At 42.7% G+C, this 20,121-nt stretch overlaps 1 protein-coding gene across 1 annotated transcript in view; it reads left to right on the top strand.

Annotated features, from left to right (window-relative positions):
• The first annotated feature begins 14,543 nt into the window (after positions 1-14,543).
• The window catches only part of LOC141153170 (uncharacterized), a 43,212-nt gene continuing 37,634 nt past the window's right edge, over positions 14,544-20,121 (top strand). The window contains exon 1 of the mRNA XM_073637870.1: positions 14,544-14,690. The gene's annotated coding sequence lies outside the window, so the exon portion shown is untranslated. The remainder of the gene's footprint in view (positions 14,691-20,121) is intronic.

The following is a 20,121-nucleotide window of genomic DNA, read 5'->3' as shown; positions in this document are numbered from 1 at the left end:
CAGTGCTGCACACTGCTACAAAGCCCAAATTATTTTCCAGCCAAGATACAGATAAACATGATTAGTAATTTGAAAGCTTAAAACGGTTGGTAGGGTGATTTTAACCAATCATCAAGCTTTTACTCTCCCCAGGATGACACAGGGGTAGAAAAGTCGTTTCGGATCCATGATTTGTTCATCTTTATGAACGTGAGTCTGTCTACATTATCAGTGGAGAGCCACGTGCGCTTATCTGTCAGCACACCACCAGCAGCACTGAACACACGTTCAGACAGAACGCTATTTGCGGGGCATGACAAGATCTCCAAGGCGTAAGTGGCTAGCTCCGGCCATTTATCCAGATTGGAAGCCCAAAAAGAGCAAGGGTCCAGTGACACAGTCGTGGCTTCAATGTTTACTTGGAGATACTCCTGTACCATCGTCTCTAGGCGTTGACTATGTGTCAGACTTCTTGTCTCCTGTGGCCTTGCAAAGGATGGGCTAAAAAAGTGGTGAAATGATTCCGCAAAATTGATGTTACCAGCAGATACTGTGGTTCTGTTACGGTTTGAGTGCTGAACACTTGACGGTCCCACGGTTGGCAAGTTGGAACTGTGAGATTCACTACGTGCACCACTGGTATTTTGTGGAAAAGCACATGTAAGATTCTGCAACAGTCTCTGCTGATACTCCTGCATGCGTGCATCCCTTTCTATGGCAGGAATAATTTCTGCAAATTTACTTTTGTACCGGGGATCTAACAGTGTGGCAACCCAGTAGTCAGGATTATTTCTAATTCTCACAATTCGAGGGTCATGTTGCAGGTAGTGCAGCAAGAAGGCACTCATGTGTGTTGCGCATCCAGGAGCACCAAGTCCCTGTTGTGTTGGTGGCGAGGTAACAATCATGCTTCCTTCCTCTGTCCTCTCCCCCCAACCTCGCACAACAGAAATGTGATCAAGGTCTCCCTCATCTGATGAGTCTTCCATCAGTTCGTCCTCCACTTCTTCCTGGGCTCCTGCACCTTCCTCACTAGTTTGGCTGCTACCATGCGCCCTGGTAAAACCATCTCCCCCACCCTCACATGCCTGCCGCCTTGGTGCTGCCGACCGTCTGGACCTTGCAGATGTTAGCCCTTCCGCATACAACTCCTCCTCCTCTACTTCCTCCACCTCCTCTTGTGCCACCACCTGACTCCGAATTCTGTTTAACATGTGCTCCAGCATGTAAATCACCGGAATAGTCATGCTGATAATGGCATCGTCAGCACTAAACATCTTCGTCGCCATTTCAAAACTGTGCAGAAGGGTGCATAGGTCCCTGATCTGAGACCACTCCTCCAGCGTGATTTGCCCCACCTCTGAATCTCGTTGGCCCAGGCTATACGTCATAACGTATTGCACCAGGGCTTGTCGGTGCTGCCACAGTCGCTGCAACATGTGCAGAGTTGAATTCCACCGGGTAGGCACATCGCATTTTAGCCGGTGAAGTGGCAGGCCCAACGACTTCTGTAGAGATGTAAGTCGCTGAGCTGCGGGATGCGAACGGCGGAAGTGAGCACACAGCGACCGTGCCCTCTGCAGAAGGCCATCTAGTCTGGGATAGTGGGCTAAAAATTGCTGGACAACCAGGTTCAACATGTGAGCCATACAAGGCACGTGTGTGACATTGCCCCGGCGAAGGGCCGCACCCAGGTTTGCAGCATTGTCGCACACGGCCTTCCCTGGTTTCAGGTCCAGTGGAGACAACCATTCATGAAATTGGTTCTCCAGAGCTGACCACAACTCCTCAGCTGTGTGACTCACATTTCCCAGACATTTCAATGTAAAAACCGCCTGATGACGTTGAGCCCTACTGCCAGCATAGTAAGGAGGTGTGCAGGATCCCTTCGGCGCAGTTAGAAAGCTTGTGGCATGACCAGACAGGCTTTGGGTGCAGGTGGAGGACCGAGAGGAGGTTGAGGAGGCAGAAGCAGTGGAGGAACTTTTACATAAAGAGGATTGACGCACAACTCGTGGGGACGGCAAGACTTGGACAGCAGCCCCTTGTCCTGTTGTCACCATAGTTACCCAGTGCCCAGTCAGCGACATGTAACGCCCCTGTCCATGCCTACTCGTCCAAGTGTCTGTGGTGAAATGCACCCTGTCACACATAGAGTTTCTCAAAGAAGCGGTGATGTTGTGTGCGACATGCTGGTGGAGCGCAGGCACACCTTTCTTTGAGAAGTAGTGCCGACTGGGCATCTGGTACTGGGGCACTGCGACGGACATAAGGTCTCGAAAATCCTCTGTGTCCACCAGGCGGAAAGGCAGCATTTCTGTAGCCAAGAGCTTGCAGATGGTGAAATTCAACCTCTTAGCTTTCTCATGGCTAGGAGGAAATGGTCTTTTACTTGTCCACATCTGAGGGACCGAGGGCTGGCTATTGTGCTTAGACGGGGTTGATAAGGGTGTCCCCGGCAAACTGCCGGTCTGTGAGGAAGATGCAGGCGGACATGTTAGGTTGCCTTGATCCAAAGGTGGTGCTATCGATGTCGGACAGCGCTCAACACCAGCTGGTGTTACCACCTCCAAAGAAAATGATGACCTGCCAATCACGCTGGCTGTTGCGGGTAAAGAGGTGGCAGGTCTGCGCCCCAAAACAGGTGTGACTGCTGTCCCCCCAGTCACAGAGGATGAAGAGGCCGCGGATGCACAAGATATGGCAGACGGTGGTTGGCCCGGCCGGCTAGGCCGCATTGTAGCACACTGAGCTTCCCACTGCAACTTATGCTTCATGTCCATGTGCCGGTTCATGCATGAAGTACTCAAACTATGTATTTTTTGGCCTCTACTTAGCTTTTGCTGACAAATGTTACAGATAACACGAGTTGGGTCATCTTTATCGATCTGAAAAAATGCCCAGGCTATGCAAGGCTTAGCACCCATGCGACCTGAAGAGCCACCACGACTTGTGGTGAGAGGCAGAGTTGTGTTTGAGGATGCAGTTGTTGACGTGCTTCCAGTACTACGTCTCTGTCCAGGAAGGCGCAACCTGACCTCGTCGTCACTAGCATCTTCCTCCACCTCCTCTGCTGACCTCATCTCTTGGCTGACTGTGGGTTGACAGTAAGTGGGATCTCCAACCTCATCATCATCACCCTGTGCGTTATCACACCCGTCGTCCTCAGAGCCAACCTGTTCCTGCCCTGACAAAAAACTAAAGTTGTCGCTCCAATCAGGTATTTGAGTCTTATCATCGTCTTCCTCATTGTCTCCACCAACAGGAGTTACAGTTTGGGAATGAGGGTCTACATTATGGTCAGAACCTTCTGCGTCTGGTCCTGGATCCGACTCATAAAGATTCTGGGCATCAGTGCAGATCATTTCCTCGTCTGGATTCACAGAAGCGCTGGAGTCGACCTCTGATTCCCAGGCTATAGTATGAGTAAACAGCTCTGCAGACTCAACCATCTGTTCTACCTCATACTCAGATGGGCAGCTGGAGATTTGGGAGCTGTGAGGAAGCAAGTGCGATTGGGGTGACACCTTTGAGGACTGGAGTATTTGTGATGTTGAAGTTGATGTGGAGGAGAGCCCACTTAAAGGAGCACTTGATATCCGTTGAAGCACCTGCTGTTTTTGTGCCTCATCTGGAATTTGTAGCGATTGGCGTGGCCGTAAGAAAGGGATCTTATCACATTGTCCGCTAAAAGAAGTAGACATTTTAGTTTGGCTGGAAGATGGTCTTTCTTCTGCAGATGTTACTGTTGCTTTAACACCTACCCCACGGACACAACCTTTTTTCCCCTTCCCAACACGCCTATTCCCCTTTCCACCAGCAGCAGGCCTTTTTCCACTCATTTTGGTGGTTAACTAATTCACAACTCTGGAGTTGTTTGCACAAAAAAACAATGGATGGGAACCGAGCAGAGCTGAGTGGCCAAACTGTGATATTAGGCCAAAACTATTGGCTGGGTTAGATGCAGAAAAAAATTATATTCAATTTGCAACCTGATGGAGGTCTGTATAGATGGACTAATACAACAAGTCCCACACACAGCTAGAAGCCCAATATTTTTTTCAGAGGTAGATGCAGAAAAAAATATATTCAGTTTACAACCGGATGGAGGTCTGTATAGATGGATTAATAGAACAAGTCCCACACACAGCTAGAAGCCCAATATTTTTTCAGAGGTAGATGCAGAAAAAAAATATATTCAGTTTGCAACCTTATGGAGGTCAGTATAGATGGACTAATAGAACAAGTCCCACACACAGCTAGAAGGCCAAATATTTTTTCAGAGGTAGATGCAGAAAAAAATTATATTCAGTTTGCAACCTTATGGAGGTCAGTATAGATGGACTAATAGAACAAGTCCCACACACAGCTAGAAGGCCAAATATTTTTTCAGAGGTAGATGCAGAAAAAAATTATATTCAGTTTGCAACCTTATGGAGGTCAGTATAGATGGACTAATAGAACAAGTCCCACACACAGCTAGAAGGCCAAATATTTTTTCAGAGTTAGATGCAGAAAAAAATTATATTCAGTTTGCAACCTTATGGAGGTCAGTATAGATGGACTAATAGAACAAGTCCCACACACAGCTAGAAGGCCAAATATTTTTTCAGAGGTAGATGCAGAAAAAAATTATATTCAGTTTGCAACCTTATGGAGGTCAGTATAGATGGACTAATAGAACAAGTCCCACACACAGCTAGAAGGCCAAATATTTTTTCAGAGGTAGATGCAGAAAAAAATTATATTCAGTTTGCAACCTTATGGAGGTCAGTATAGATGGACTAATAGAACAAGTCCCACACACAGCTAGAAGGCCAAATATTTTTTCAGAGGTAGATGCAGAAAAAAATTCTATTCAGTTTGCAACCTTATGGAGGTCAGTATAGATGGACTAAAAGAACAAGTCCCACACACAGCTAGAAGGCCAAATATTTTTTCAGAGGTAGATGCAGAAAAAAATTATATTCAGTTTGCAACCTTATGGAGGTCAGTATAGATGGACTAATAGAACAAGTCCCACACACAGCTAGAAGGCCAAATATTTTTTCAGAGGTAGATGCAGAAAAAAATTATATTCAGTTTGCAACCTTATGGAGGTCAGTATAGATGGACTAATAGAACAAGTCCCACACACAGCTAGAAGGCCAAATATTTTTTCAGAGGTAGATGCAGAAAAAAATTATATTCAGTTTGCAACCTTATGGAGGTCAGTATAGATGGACTAATAGAACAAGTCCCACACACAGCTAGAAGGCCAAATATTTTGTCAGAGGTAGATGCAGAAAAAAATTATATTCAGTTTGCAACCTTATGGAGGTCAGTATAGATGGACTAATACAACAAGTCCCACACACAGCTAGAAGCCCAATATTTTTTCAGAGGTAGATGCAGAAAAAAATATATTCAGTTTGCAACCTGATGGAGGTCTGTATAGATGGATTAATAGGACAAGTCCCACACACAGCTAGAAGCCCAATATTTTTTCAGAGGTAGATGCAGAAAAAAATATATTCAGTTTGCAACCTGATGGAGGTCTGTATAGATGGATTAATAGAACAAGTCCCAAACACAGCTAGAAGCCCAATATTTTTTCAGAGGTAGATGAAGAAAAAAATATATGCAGTTTGCAACCTGATGGAGGTCAGTATAGATGGACTAGTACAACAAGTCCCACACACAGCTAGAAGCCCAATATTTTTTCAGAGCTAGATGCAGAAAAAAATTATATTCAATTTGCAACCTGATGGAGGTCAGTATAGATGGACTAATAAAACAAGTCCCACACACAGCTAGAAGGCCAAATATTTTTTCAGAGGTAGATGCAGAAAAAAATTATATTCAGTTTGCAGCCTTATGGAGGTCAATATAGATGGACTAATAGAACAAGTCCCACACACAGCTAGAAGGCCAAATATTTTTTCAGAGGTAGATGCAGAAAAAAATTCTATTCAGTTTGCAACCTTATGGAGGTCAGTATAGATGGACTAATAGAACAAGTCCCACACACAGCTAGAAGGCCAAATATTTTTTCAGAGGTAGATGCAGAAAAAAATTATATTCAGTTTGCAACCTTATGGAGGTCAGTATAGATGGACTAATAGAACAAGTCCCACACACAGCTAGAAGGCCAAATATTTTTTCAGAGGTAGATGCAGAAAAAAATATATTCAGTTTGCAACCTGATGGAGGTCTGTATAGATGGATTAATAGAACAAGTCCCACACACAGCTAGAAGCCCAATATTTTTTCAGAGGTAGATGAAGAAAAAAATATATGCAGTTTGCAACCTGATGGAGGTCAGTATAGATGGACTAGTACAACAAGTCCCACACACAGCTAGAAGCCCAATATTTTTTCAGAGCTAGATGCAGAAAAAAATTATATTCAATTTGCAACCTGATGGAGGTCAGTATAGATGGACTAATAGAATGATGCTATGCCCAAAAGATTTTACTTCACTAGGTGCAGTAAAAGAATTGGTATTCTATACACAGGTGGTATATCTTGCAACACAGATAGGCTACTCCACTGACTAACACACTCTGCAATAGGCCAAAAAGGATTAGCTTTGCTAGATTCAGCCAAATGCTGTGAAAAAAAACTTGCACAGCACTGGCACAGACCTGCCTGGCAAAAACTGATAGGAACTGATGTAACCTAGTCCTGAAAAGGACTCCAATTACAATTAGTCTTTACTCCCACAATCTATCTATTTAAGAGCACAGACCTGCCTGATAAAAGTCGTAGGAAATGCTGTAACCTAGTCCTTAAAAGGACTGCAATCACAACTATTCCCTACTCCCAAGCTATCTGTAGATTTGTGCGAAAATTGGCTTGAAATTAACAAGGTATAGCGCACACAGCAACAGCGGTGCCGTCTAACACGCAGCTGCAGCAGTGAGAAAATGGTGGCGACGGGGAAAATGGCTTGGTCTTATAGGGCAAGGACATGTGACATACACTGCCAATGACACATGCCCTTGCTTGTGTGAAAAAAAGCACTTCGCTCCGTGTGTGCACTGCTGATAGGCTGACAGATTGCAACTCCCCACTGCAAATGCAGGAAAGAGAAAAAAAAATGGAGATCTTCATTGTTCCTGCAGAGATCCATCCCCTGCCCCTCCCCCCACCCCGCTGTACACTCAAACTGCGTATTAACATTAATTTTCATCATTACTGAGAAAAAATCCAGTTATGATTTTGGTGCACGAACAGTTATCGAACATAACCTTGAACAGCCGAATTTTTCTCAAATTGTTCGTGTTCGCCGAACGGCTCGAACACCGCCCAAAACAGCTCGAATTTGAGATTGGCGAACAGTTTGAGTAGAACAACGCTCATCTCTATTTCTAATACGGTTCAGTGGACTACTGAGGCCATTGAAGCTTTTGTGTTTCTAAAGGAGAGGTTCAGCTCTGTCCCCATCCTTATGCAGCCTGATGTGACTAAGCCGTTTTTGGTTGATGTTGATGCTTCTTCTGTGGGGGTCGGTGCGGTGTTGTCTCAGGAAAACAAGGATGGAGTACATCCCTGTGCCTTTTTTTCAAAAAAATTTTCTGAGACTGAACTTAATTACGATATTGGTAATCGGGAATTGCTGGCTACTAAACTCGCATTTGAACACTGGCGTCATCTCTTGGAAGGTGCTGATTTTCCCATTCAGGTTTTCACTGATCATAAAAATCTGATCTATCTTGAGGCTGCCAAGCGCTTGAATGCCCGTCAGACTAGGTGGGCACTTTTTTTTTCGCAGTTTAATTTTTCCGTTACTTACATCCCGGGTACCAAGAATGTTAAAGCTGATGCTTTGTCTCGCAGCTTTTCTCCCATGGTCGGTGCTGAGGAGGAGGAGAGCATTTTACAAGAAGGTGTTGTGATTGCTGCATTGGACTCCGTTTTGGAAGATAAGATTCTTAAAGCACAGGGGAATGCCCCGTCTAACACTCCCCATGGGAGGTTGTTTGTGCCTAGGACCTTTAGGAGAGATTTGTTTGTTGAGTGTCATGAGTCTCGGTTGGCAGGTCATCCTGGAATTTCTGAGACCAAGAGACTTGTGGGTCGCAGTTTTTGGTGGCCTGGATGGCAGAAGGAGGTCATTAAGTGGGTGCGTCAATGTACTGTGTGTGCTAGATCTAAGTCTTCACATACTCCTGCTGCGGGGTTGCTTTGCCCTCTGGAGGTTCCTAGTGCACCTTGGACACATCTGGCTATGGACTTTATTACTGACCTTCCCCCCTCTGAGGGTTTCACGGTCATCTGGGTGGTCATGGACCGTTTAGCAAGATGTGTCACTTGGTTCCTTTCATCAAACTGCCCTGCGCTAAGACACTCGCTAAGGCCTTTGTCAAGGAGATTGTCAGACTCCATGGTGTTCCTTCTGACATTGTTTCTGATAGGGGACCTCAGTTCGTGGCTCGTTTTTGGCGTGCCTTTTGTGACAGGTTGGGAATTCATTTGTCATTTTCATCTGGATGTCATCCTGAGTCTAATGGCCAGACAGAAAGGAAGAACCAGGATGTTGAGCAGTTCTTGCGTTGTTTTGTGGCAGACAATCAAGAGGGGTGGTCTGAGTTTCTGCCGCTTGCTGAATTTGCTCTTAGCAACCATAAATCCTCTTCTGCTGGGTGTTCGCCTTTTTTTGTTGTTCTGGGAGACATCCGTCTTTTGGGTCATTCTCCAAATTGGTATCGGCTGTGCCTGAGGAGGAGAGTTTTTCCGGTGATTTGGAAAGAGTTTGGACGGATGTGCGTGGTAATCTTCAGGAGGCTAACAAAAAATCTAAGAGGTTCTTTGACAGGAAACGTCAAGAGGTTTTGTTTACGGTTGGTGACATGGTTTGGTTGTCCTCTAAGAATCTGCAGTTGAGGATTCCTTCTAAAAAATTGGGTCCCAAGTTTGTAGGGCCCTTTAAGGTGCTTCAGGTAGTTAACCAATCTGCTGTTAGGTTGGAGGTTCCTACCTCCTGGAAGATTAATCCGGTGTTTCATGTTTCTCTATTGAAAAAAGCTTATGAATCAGATAGAGACGCCACTGCCACTGTTCCTCCGGTGGTGGAGGACGGGGAATATGAAATTTCCCGCATCCTTAATTCGAGACGGTATAGAGGGAGTTTGCAGTATCTCGTCGCTTGGAAGGGTTTCGGTCCCGAGGATAACTCATGGGTGAGGGCAGATGATGTTTCTGCTTCCAGACTTGTCAGAGCGTTTCACAAGAGGTTTCCTGATAAGCCTGGGCCTAGGGGATCCGGAGGATCCTCATAGAAGAGGGGGTACTGTTAGAACTCTCCTGTTAGGTTTTTTCTATTATGCTGGTCACATGACCGTTTTTGCCTATTTAATCCTGCTCCGCCCTTCTGGCCTTGCTGGACTTCATTGTAATTTCTACTCTTAAGCTAGCCAGGTGCTTTGTTACCTTTCTCAGTCAGTTTAGCTAGGTCTTTTGACCTCTATGTTCTATGTTGTTTGTTTGTCTTTTTACTGCTACAATTTCTACTAGGAGGTGTCCATCTTTCTCCCAGTCCCTAGTTCTTGTAGGGATCCCTTCCTCACATTTATAGGTCTTCGTTCAGACTAGCTGAGGACTTTAGCGGGTCTGAACGCAGGATCAGGTTCCCCGTTACATCGTAGGGATCTAGCTTAGTTCTATTGTAAGGACAGATCTCCTGTCTTTCCTTAGTGCTTGTAGCAGATCATAACATCTATTTTAGAAAGTCACCTACAGCTTCCGCCGCCCTTGCCGTGTTTCAGTAGCGTTTGCAGCTTTCGGCTCACAGACTGGTGTGTGATGTCCCTACGCGTTGGAACTCTACACTTCAGATGTTGGGAAGGATTTGTGAGCAGAAGAGGGCAGTTGTTGAGTACCAGCATCAACAAGGCCGTCGGTATTCAGTTCAGACTCCACACATAAGACCTCAGGAGTGGACATGGATGTCAGACATATGTACCATCCTTCAAAACTTTGAGGATTCCACCAAGATGGTGAGCGGCGATGATGCCATAATTAGCGTCACCATCCCACTTCTCTGTCTCCTGAAATGCTCTCTGCTCACAATCAAAGAGGATGCATTGCAGGCGGAGCATGATGAGATGGAGCAAGGAACCATACAGGGTGATTACACACAGCCCAGCCTCATCTCATCCCAACGTGGATTGGGGGACAATGAGAAGGAGGAAGAACAGGAGCTAATTTCATGCGCTATAGACGGTACTACCTGCACAGCGATCATACCGTCTGTTCAGCATGGATGGCCAAAGGACAGAGAGGAGGAGGAGGAGGAGAGCATGGTCAGTCATTCTCTTGGTGAGGACACGGAAATCTTGCCTGTTAGTAGTCTGGCACTCATGGCTGAGTTTATGTTACGCTGCCTTTCCCATGACCTTCACGTTCTCAAAACTTTGGATGACAGTCATTACTGGTTGGTGACACTTCTAGACCAACGCTACAAGGAGAACTTTATATCTCTTATTCCTGAGACGGACAAGTCTACAAATATGGGGCTGTACCAGAAGTCCCTTGTTGCGGAACTATTAAAAAAATTCCCATCTGAAAACGATGGCGGCAGAGGTCACACTTCGTTGGACAACCAAGGAGTACAGGCGAGAGAGACACAACTTCAATCCAGCAGAGGCAGGGGAACACTGTCAAAGTTCTGGGAGAATTTTATCAGCCTCTCCCATCGCACAAGCCCTGAGGCAAGGGGTACTCTCACAAGGAGTGCAAAGTTTGGGAAGATGCTGAGGGAGTACCTTGCCGACCATAACAACGTCCTCCGTGATTCCTCTGTGCCTTATAATTATTGGGTATCCAAGCTGGATTCGTGGAACGAACTGGCTCTCTATGCCTTGGAGGTCCTGGCCTGCCCTGCCGCCAGCGTTTTATCAGAGCGGGTTTTTAGTGCCGCTGATGGAATTATAACTGATAAACGCATCCGCCTGTCAACTGAAAATGCTGACAGGCTGACTCTTATAAAAATGAACAAGGGCTGGAATGAGCTAGACTTCTCAACACCACCGAATGATAACAGCGTAATATAAACTCAAATCCAGTGTCTTTTCTTGGGAGGTGTATTCCCATGCATCTCTTCGCACCCAGACATGGGTATACGCTTCCTGATTTTGGCTATTTGCTCTTTCCTCCTCCTTCTCCTCATCCTCCACCACCATATCACCAGGGTGACCGTGGTCCGTGATGCAACACCCACCTAATTTTTGTAAAGGGTGTTTTTGATGCCATAAAAAAAAATGTTATACAGTATGTTCATGTATACCCCCCAGGGGTAAATATTTGTCAGCCTATACACTTAGTGCATGGGCATTACAAGTTTAGGAGGCCCGCTCCTTTCTAATGGGAACATTTTTTTATAAGGCCCTCCTCCACGTCTCTTCCAAGGGGCATTGGAGTGCCTCCAAATTTTTGGCAACCCTTGCATTCATTGCATAGGCAAACACAATGGGAGACCTACTTCCTAATAATGGGAACATTGTTTTCAGGAGGCCCTCCTCTATGTCTCTTCAAAGGGGTATTGGGGTGCATCCAAATTTTCAAAGTGGTATTAGGGTGCGTCCAAATACGCAATAAGAGTATAGGAGACCCACTCTAGTAATGGAAACAAAAAAACATAGCCGGCTGAAGGCTCTCTAAGAATAGTGAGGGCCGACTGCTGGCTCTTTAAGAATAGTAAAGGCCGCCAGATGGCCCTATAAAAATAGGCTTTGTGACTTTCAGAGTCCCTCCTTCATAAATGAAACATGATGTGTCTGATTATATCTCACACACCACATGGCCAGATAAGGTTGTAAAATGTTAAAATTACATTTCCTGGTGAATGCATTTGTCACGGTTGAAAGCAATGCAAAAGTGAAAAATTGAATCAAAAACGCTACGTGTGAACATAGCCCAAGGTGTGGAGGAGCATTTTTGTTTTTGGTTATTCATTTTGCTTTATATACAGTCATTACCCTGGAAAGGATGTTCCTTAACATATTTCCCAGGAAAATCATTTTGGTTTCGTTTTAGTATGTTTTTTTATTGTGAGTCCATAAAAGTGGCATAATACCTCTGACAACGTTGTTGACAGAAGTGACCTAGGAGTCAGAAATGCTTCCAGGGGTCTTCCCCATGCCATTTGAGCACTGTTCCCATCAATTTGGGCAATTTTTAGGCCCTCTGCAGACCGCCGGGTGGAGCCGCCTGAAAAATGCTCCAGTTTCCCATAGACTTACATTGGGCTCGTTGCTCGGGTCGAGCACCCATGTATTCCAATGTTCACGACCCGAGCATTGAGCAATCGAGCATTTTAGTGCTTGCCCATCACTAGTCAGAAGCAATCTGTTATGCAACAGGAGAAGTGATAGGAATGACCAAGGACCGGATTCACCCTTCCTCCCCCCCACCTCACTGCATAAGAAAGTACTGTGTACTGCACTCTGTACGGACATTGTGTATGTAGAAGTGATTCTGCGTGATGGAAAGAAGCCTGAATTAAACCTGATAATCAATCACTGTCTGGTACAGTGTAATAGCTGTGTGCCTGGAAACTGCTACATCACATGTCTGTTACAGAGGGAAAATACATATTTTTGTACCATGTTAGCCAGTAGATAGAAAAATATTTAGATTTGAGAGTCCTCAGTTGTTGATACCTTTTAACTGAAAAGATGGTAACAAGTTGCAATCTTTCGAAACTACTCAGGTTTCTTCATCAGGCATAGTATAAAACAAAATGTGAAGAGTTACATATTTATACACAACATGACACAGAAATAATGTAATAGATGAGACAGGTGACGTAAAGCAGAGCAATTACAATGAGAGAGAGAGATAAACAGTTTTGGCTGTAAATATTGGATTAGTTCATAGCTAAGGAGTGTGAAAGTTATATTGTTCTGTGATTTAAGTATGTTCCAGGTCTGTGATACCCCCACAGTTCTGAGGAGCACATTCCTAAGTTGATGTAGAATGACATAAATCCATGCGACACATTCTTTCCTGCTCTGAAGGTGTCAAAGGTCATCATGAGTTTATATTCCCAAACTTTTCTGTCTCTTTGAGATTCGAAATTACCTTTTAATACCAGTAATTTCATGTCTGTGATCCTGTGATCAGGGAAACAAAAATGCTATGTCATTCGATATCAACTAAGGAATGTGCTCCTTAGAACTGTGGGGGCATCACAGCCCTGGAATAGACTTCAATCACAGAACAATATAACTTTCACACTCCTTAGCTGTGAACTAATCCAATATTCACAGCCACAACTGTTTATCTCTCTCTCATAGTAATAGCTCTGCTTTACGTCACTTGTCTCATCTATTGCATTATTTCTGTGTCCTGTTGTGTATAAATATGTGACTCTTCAGATTTTGGAAAAAACAAGATAATCTTGTAGTTATGATACCTTTTAATGGCTAACAAAAATAAAATAAATCATGTTACAAGGCAAGTTTTCGGGACAACTTAGGTCCCTTCCTCAGGCATGGTATAACATGATATATGAAGAAACACAAATATATGCACACAAAGAAAAATAAAAAAAAGAAGAAAACAGAAGCAGATGCATGGCATAGTAAATTGATATTTAAATAAACAAACTGAGCTTGGAGAGTGAGTCCTTAATTGGATTAGATTAGTGGTGTGAAAGGTTTATGGTTCCAATATCCATGTAAGATCATAGGCCTGATGCCCTTATTGTCTCTGGAGCAGATTCCTCAGATTTTGTAGGGAGATATAAATCCTCCTGACAGATTTATTCCTATGTGGAGGGTGCCAAAGACCCTAATCAGTTTGTATTCCTAGACCCTTCGATGTTTTTTGCAATTTAAAGGTGCCTTTTAATATGACAACTTTCATATTGTTGATGTTGTGTCCTGTACCACAGAAATATTTGGCCACTGGTACCTGACTTTTTTTTAGCTGTAATCGTGTGGCAATGAGACCTCATCCTTGCTCTCAGTATCTGTCCTGTTTCTCCCACATAGAGACCCCCAATAGGACATATAGTACATCACATTGGAACATGTGAATGTCCCGGGAATCTTATATTCCTGCTGTGTGTTGGGAATCTGTAAAAGGTATCATAACTACAAGGTTATCTTGTTTTTCCCACTGAGCGCAATCTTTTTTCAACTGGCTAACACAGTACCAAACCACTTTTTTTCTTTTTTCTTCAGATTTTGTGTTATACTATGCCTGATGAAGAAATCTGAGTAGTTTCGAAAGCTTGCAACTTGTTACCATCTTTTCTGTTAGCCATTAAAAGGTATCAACCACAGAGGACTCTCAAATCTAAATATTTTCCATGACTTTGACATATTCTGATTAATGGTCGCCCTGAGTAAAATCCCTTCAAGATTCCAAATAACTCATGTTCCTTTGTCCTGCCTCTCTATACTGGGTGACGGACATACAATACTACTATAAGTATTAATTTATAAGTATTAACTGCGGACTCTAATCCAGCAATTTAATATAATTCAAATACAATATCAGAATTCTGTTAGCAACCACCAGCAACTTCACAAAGAGAGAGTTTAGTTGGCAAACTAGCAGATGATTGGGAGCATATGCTTGTTTCCTTGACACACAATCAGGGCTGCATATTTTCCATTGCAACAGAGAAGGAGAAGGAGGCATTATCGTAGTACAGCCAGCAGTAGTCGGAGATGACAATGATGATGGTGGTGATGACATCAACCAGACACTACTTGAGGGTAAGGCCTCGCTGACTGAAAGACTAGTTTGGCAAGCATGGGGAGGAGGAAATCTTGCTCTGATTGCTGGCAGACTGGACTTTGCCAAATGAATAGGTGCTGTTGCTCACAAGAAGTTCCGTTTTGGAGAATTTCAGTTTCAGATAGAGGGAGGACATGATGTTAGAGACAGCAGACAGACAATCCCTGGTATTTGTTAGTAACGCAGGAGTGATGTCAGGCGAAGATATGTATAATTGGGCGCCATCAGCATATAGATGGTACTGGAAACCAAATCTGCTGATGTTTTTTTCCAATAGGGACTGTGTACAGCGAGAAGAGGATGGGGCCTAGGACTGAGCCTTAAAAAACCTCAACAGTAAGGGGAGGAAGCCTAGGATCAAACCCTGAGAAACCCCGACAGTAAGGGGAAGAGGAGAGGAATATTGAGCCAGCAAATGATACAATGAAGGAGAGGTTAGAGAGGTATGATGAGAACCAAGAGAGAGCAGTATCCTTTAGGCCAATAGAACGGAGCATAGCGTAGAGGAGTTGATGGTCCACTGTGTCAAATGCAGCAGAAAGATCCAGGAGAATCAGCAGGGAGTAGTGGCCATTGGATTTAGGTGTTAATAGATCTTTTGAGACTTTAGTAATGGCAGTTTCAGTAGAGTGTAAAGTGCCGAAGCCAGATTGTAAAGGGTCAAGAAAGCCATTATCTGAGAGATGGCAGATCAGACAACAATGGACCAAGTCTATAGTTAGCAGTGCAGTTCTGGTCAAGGAACATTTTTTTGAGTAGAGGGGTTATGATGGCGTATTTAAATGAGGAGGGAAAGATACTGGAAGAAAGAAAGAGGTTACATATTTTATTTAGGTGGGTGATTCCGTGAGACTGAAGGAGATATGAGGCAATGGAGTCACTGGTGCAGGTTGTAGGGCAAGAAGAAGCGAGGAGCCAGGTAACTTCCTCTTTTGTGACAGGTTCGAAGACGGAAAGTGAAATTGAGGTGCGGCAGGAAAAAAGATCTAAGAGGAGATTGGGTGAAAATGTCCTGATGGATCTGGTTGATTTTTTTTATGATATAAAAATGGCAGAACATACTTTTCTTTTCACATACAAATTCAATATGTAATTTTTTGAGGCATTAAGGATATAATACATTTTAACTTTATTTTACCCAGGGTTTCATTTTTTTAGGAGAGGTATTTTGTAGTGTTTTTCACATTAGGGTTCATACACTGAGTGCCTTATTATGGATCTTACAACTCAGAGGGTGAACTGACCTGTAACAGCCATGTACATAAGGCCTCAACCTCAAATTACAAATCTATCTTTTACATCTGATATTTAGGCAGTTTCTATAGAAACAGTTCTGGAACATTTTCGATCTGAAAAAAATAAGATAAGTAAACACCAATTGCAAAGAACATTTTTTTTTACTGTGTTTTTGCCCTATTTGAACTCAATTGGCAAAATGTAAGTACTTAGAAAATTATATAATCATAAATATTCTGTAAAGTATGAAGCTCTGTTTTGTTTCATATGTTTAGATTATTCCCGTTTTCCTTTTAATATTTAATGGTGCTTTTTACATATTCTTTGCACAGAAACTAACGTTTCACCATTTATCATTAGGCTGGATTTAGCTAGTAGTAATATGACTGTACATGGCTGTTTATGAGCAACATTTACAGACAATAATGAGATGGATCCATTACAAAGCAAGTAAATATTTTTTAAACAAATCCTGCCTATTCATGATGAACCCAGCACAGCTTTTATTAGCTGCATTAGGGCCATTAGAATGTATTCTGCAATGTTTTTCTAGTTATACAGCTCAGTAATATACATGCACAGATGAAAATGTCTGTCAGTGTCTGTGCAGGAGCTCTTTTTACAATGTTCTTCCTTTCTCATGTGTGTGATTTAACAATTAACCTTTTTTCCAATATTACAATATCACTTGGAGGCTGTCGGCTCTTATACATCGTTTATTAAAGGGGTTTTTCACGCCTAAGAAACAAATATCTGAAGAATAGAATATATTCTCATTGCAAAACAAGAAAGCAATGTGGATAATGACATGTTTTCTTGTTATAATCTTCTTATATAACATGAAAATACAAGTAATTCTCATTATACGATGTTTGCATCAAGTAATTAAACAATTACAAGAAGACTGCTGTCAAAGAAGAAAACTAAGGGTATGTGCCCATCTTGAGTATTTACTGCAGAAATTTATGCACCAAAACTGCTGCACCAAAACGCTGCAGTTTACAGGACCAGCAAAATTAGTGGGATTTCTGAAGTCTCATGCACACGCTGCTTATTATTTCCTTGCAGATTTGAAGCAGTTTTAAATCTGCACTATGTCAATTCTCCTTGTGTTTTTACAGCATTTTTCACCCACTCAAAAAACACATAGAAATACATCAAAAATGTGTGTACTTTAGACAGTGTTTTTTCTGCCAATAGATGCATTTTTGGTGCAGAAATTTTGGCTGCAAATACTTAACGAGCGCACATAGCTCAAGGGGTAGGTGCACCCTTTAAAGCTACACTCCCAAAAAAATGCAAGCAACCTATTCTACTTAATGAGTGCAGAAATGCTGGGTAACATGTAAATTGAACACACTAATACACTCCGGTTCATTCTGATAGAAGGTATAAATCCAAACACCACTGGCGGAACAGATTACTTGGATTAAATAATTGAGGGAAGTGAGACGTGCACTTAAAAAGTGGGGGGGAAATCTGACAGTCAATAGAAAAAGTTTAATTGAATATGTGTGATACGATTTATGCTAGTTTACAGGTTATATTTATCTTCACCCTTTCTGTATAATGTTGGCATGTAGTTAACACTAATGTGTTTCAGATGTATGCAAAAATGAAAGAATTTATTTGATGTGAATTTATGTGAATTTATGTGATATAGTCCTGCCTTTTTCCCATGATCCTTGTTTATGCATGCTGAGTGAAAGAGTATGGCCCTGTTCCCATTCAATTGTTGCTGGGAAGCTGACATTTTTTTGGCCAGATTAAAAATTGAAAAAAACAAACAAAACCCTGATGAAGCTTTAGGCTGTGTGCCCACGTAGCATTTTTCAAGCGTATATGCTGCGGAATTTCCGCAGCGTAAACGCTTGAAAAACGCATGTATATCCGCACCCCATGGTCCCCAATGGGATTCCGCAAGTTCTATGCACATGCTGCGGATTTTTCCGCAGCGTTTATGCCGCGTTCAAAAATCCGCAGCATGTCATTTAATTTTGCGTTTCCGCAAGCGGAATTGCCTTTGTCCAATGCATAAAAAACGCAAAGCAATTCCGCATGTGGAAAACGCGTGATAAACGGGCGAAAAATGCGCGATAAACGCGTGCGGAATTCCGCATGCGTTTTTCCGGGAGAGGACTTGCATTTATGCAGCAGAAATTTTCTGCTTCATAAATGCAACGTGGGCACATAGCCTGAAGCGAAATGCTCATATGGTGCATGTTTTTAGGATAGGTAAAGTGTACTCCATGTCTCTGTGCATTACTATCATTAAGTGAACTTTTATGTGATATCTCCCTATTTACAGTGGCATGTAAAAGTTTGGGCCCCCCTGGTCAAAATTACTGTAATTGTGAACAGTTAAGCAAGTAGAAGATGAAATGATCTCTAAAAGGCCTCAAGTTAAAGATGACACATTTCCTTTGTATTTTAGAAAAAATATATATATTTTCATCTTCAACATTTTAAAAATTATAAAAAGGAAAATGAGCAGATGCAAAAATTTGGGCACCCTGCACGATTAGTACCTAGTAGCGCCCCCTTTTGAAAGTTTCACAGCTTGTAAATGCTTTTTGTAGCCAGACAAGAGTCTTTCAATTCTTGTTTGAGGGTTTTTCATCCATTCTTACTTGGAGAATTCATCCAGTTCTGTGAGATTCCGGGGTCGTCTTGCATGCACTGATATTTTGAGGTCTAGCCACAGATTTTCAATGATGTTCAGATGTCACGGGTGTGTCAGAGGTGACAGACAGTCGCCCTGCAGTTGGTTGCAGGAGATCTCTATATTTGGCATTACAGACATATTCTTAGAGGCTGTCTCTAGGACCCAGCAGCTACCTCCCTCTGGCTAATTAACTCCCTGGCCTGGGTGTATAAATACCTGGTGTGTTCTAGAGAGAGGTGCTGGTGATATTCATTATTCCTTGTGAAGGCTTAGCAAGAGCAGTACCTTTTTCTCTCTGGAGCTTGAGGACGTGTTTGTGCATTTGTCTGTAGTCATCTAAAGCTAAGTATTTTTTCCCTGTTTGTCCTTCCTTGTTGTCTATAGTGTTTAGCGGAGATCGACTAGTGCTCATCTCCTCCCTTCCCTAGGTTGAGCCAAATGCCAGGGAAAGATAGAGTGAGGTACGCATGTCGTGCTAATGGTGCAGCATGGGCATTAGATAGTAACACAATCTAAACACATTATAACATAATATATCAAAAATGATCAGTTGAGATTTATCTCCTCTTATAATGATCATTGGGCAGAGATGTGGGGGGCTCTGGATAAATGCTGGTCTATTTTGACTAGTGATCCAGTATTAGGTAAGTATGTTCCAGCAACTCCATCGATTATTTACAGGAGATCCAAAAATTTAAAAGATATGCTCGTGAAGAGTCAGTATAAGGGTACGACTGTACACAATGTCTTTGGTACAAAGGGCCCCAAATGAGGCTTTTACCCGTGTGGCCAGTGTTTGGCCTGTCTAAACATGGAAAGATCTCTCACCTTTGACTCTAGCGATGGTACTAGGACATTCAGGACTACACAACACATTATGTGTGACACTGATGACACTGAGGGGGTCGTATATTACGCCTCCTGCCCTTGTGAACTTGTTTACATCGGACTGACTTCTAGAAAACTTAGAGTCAGAATAAGGGAGCATATACTGGACATTGGGAAAGCCAAAGAAATTGATGATGCAACAACACTTAAACCAATCCCCAAACACTTTAAGGTTAAACATGACTGTAATGCTAGATTATTGAAGGTTAAGGGAATAGACCGGGTCCTGTTGAACAATAGAGGGGGCATTTTGAGAAAATTGTTAGCCCAGATTGAGGCACGATGGATATGGAAGGTAGATACTGTGAGCCCCAAAGGTTTAAATTAAATTTTGAGTTTTTTACCGTTCTTATGACTTGGGCGCAAGTCATTTTGATAAGCTTCCCTTTTTTAAACATTTTTATTTTTTTTGTTTTTAGTTTTTTAATAGTTGTTTATTATCTATTGACCCCATCTATCTACCATATGGCTTCACTTTGAAGATTGGCATACACTGAAAGTCAACCCCGGGATCCTATTTACAATAATATGTTCTTTTTGTATAAGTATATGTTTTACACTTCCTCCTTTGATTGGTGCAAGTTATATATTTTTTTATATATTAAATTGGACTCTGCGAC

This window comes from Phyllobates terribilis, unplaced genomic scaffold (assembly GCF_046119375.1).
Source record: "Phyllobates terribilis strain yellow unplaced genomic scaffold, ASM4611937v1 Scaffold_7__3_contigs__length_470593459, whole genome shotgun sequence".
Lineage (NCBI taxonomy): Eukaryota > Metazoa > Chordata > Amphibia > Anura > Dendrobatidae > Phyllobates > Phyllobates terribilis.
The sequence above is the reverse complement of the archived record's forward strand: the minus strand, read 5'-3'. Positions and strand labels throughout refer to the sequence as shown.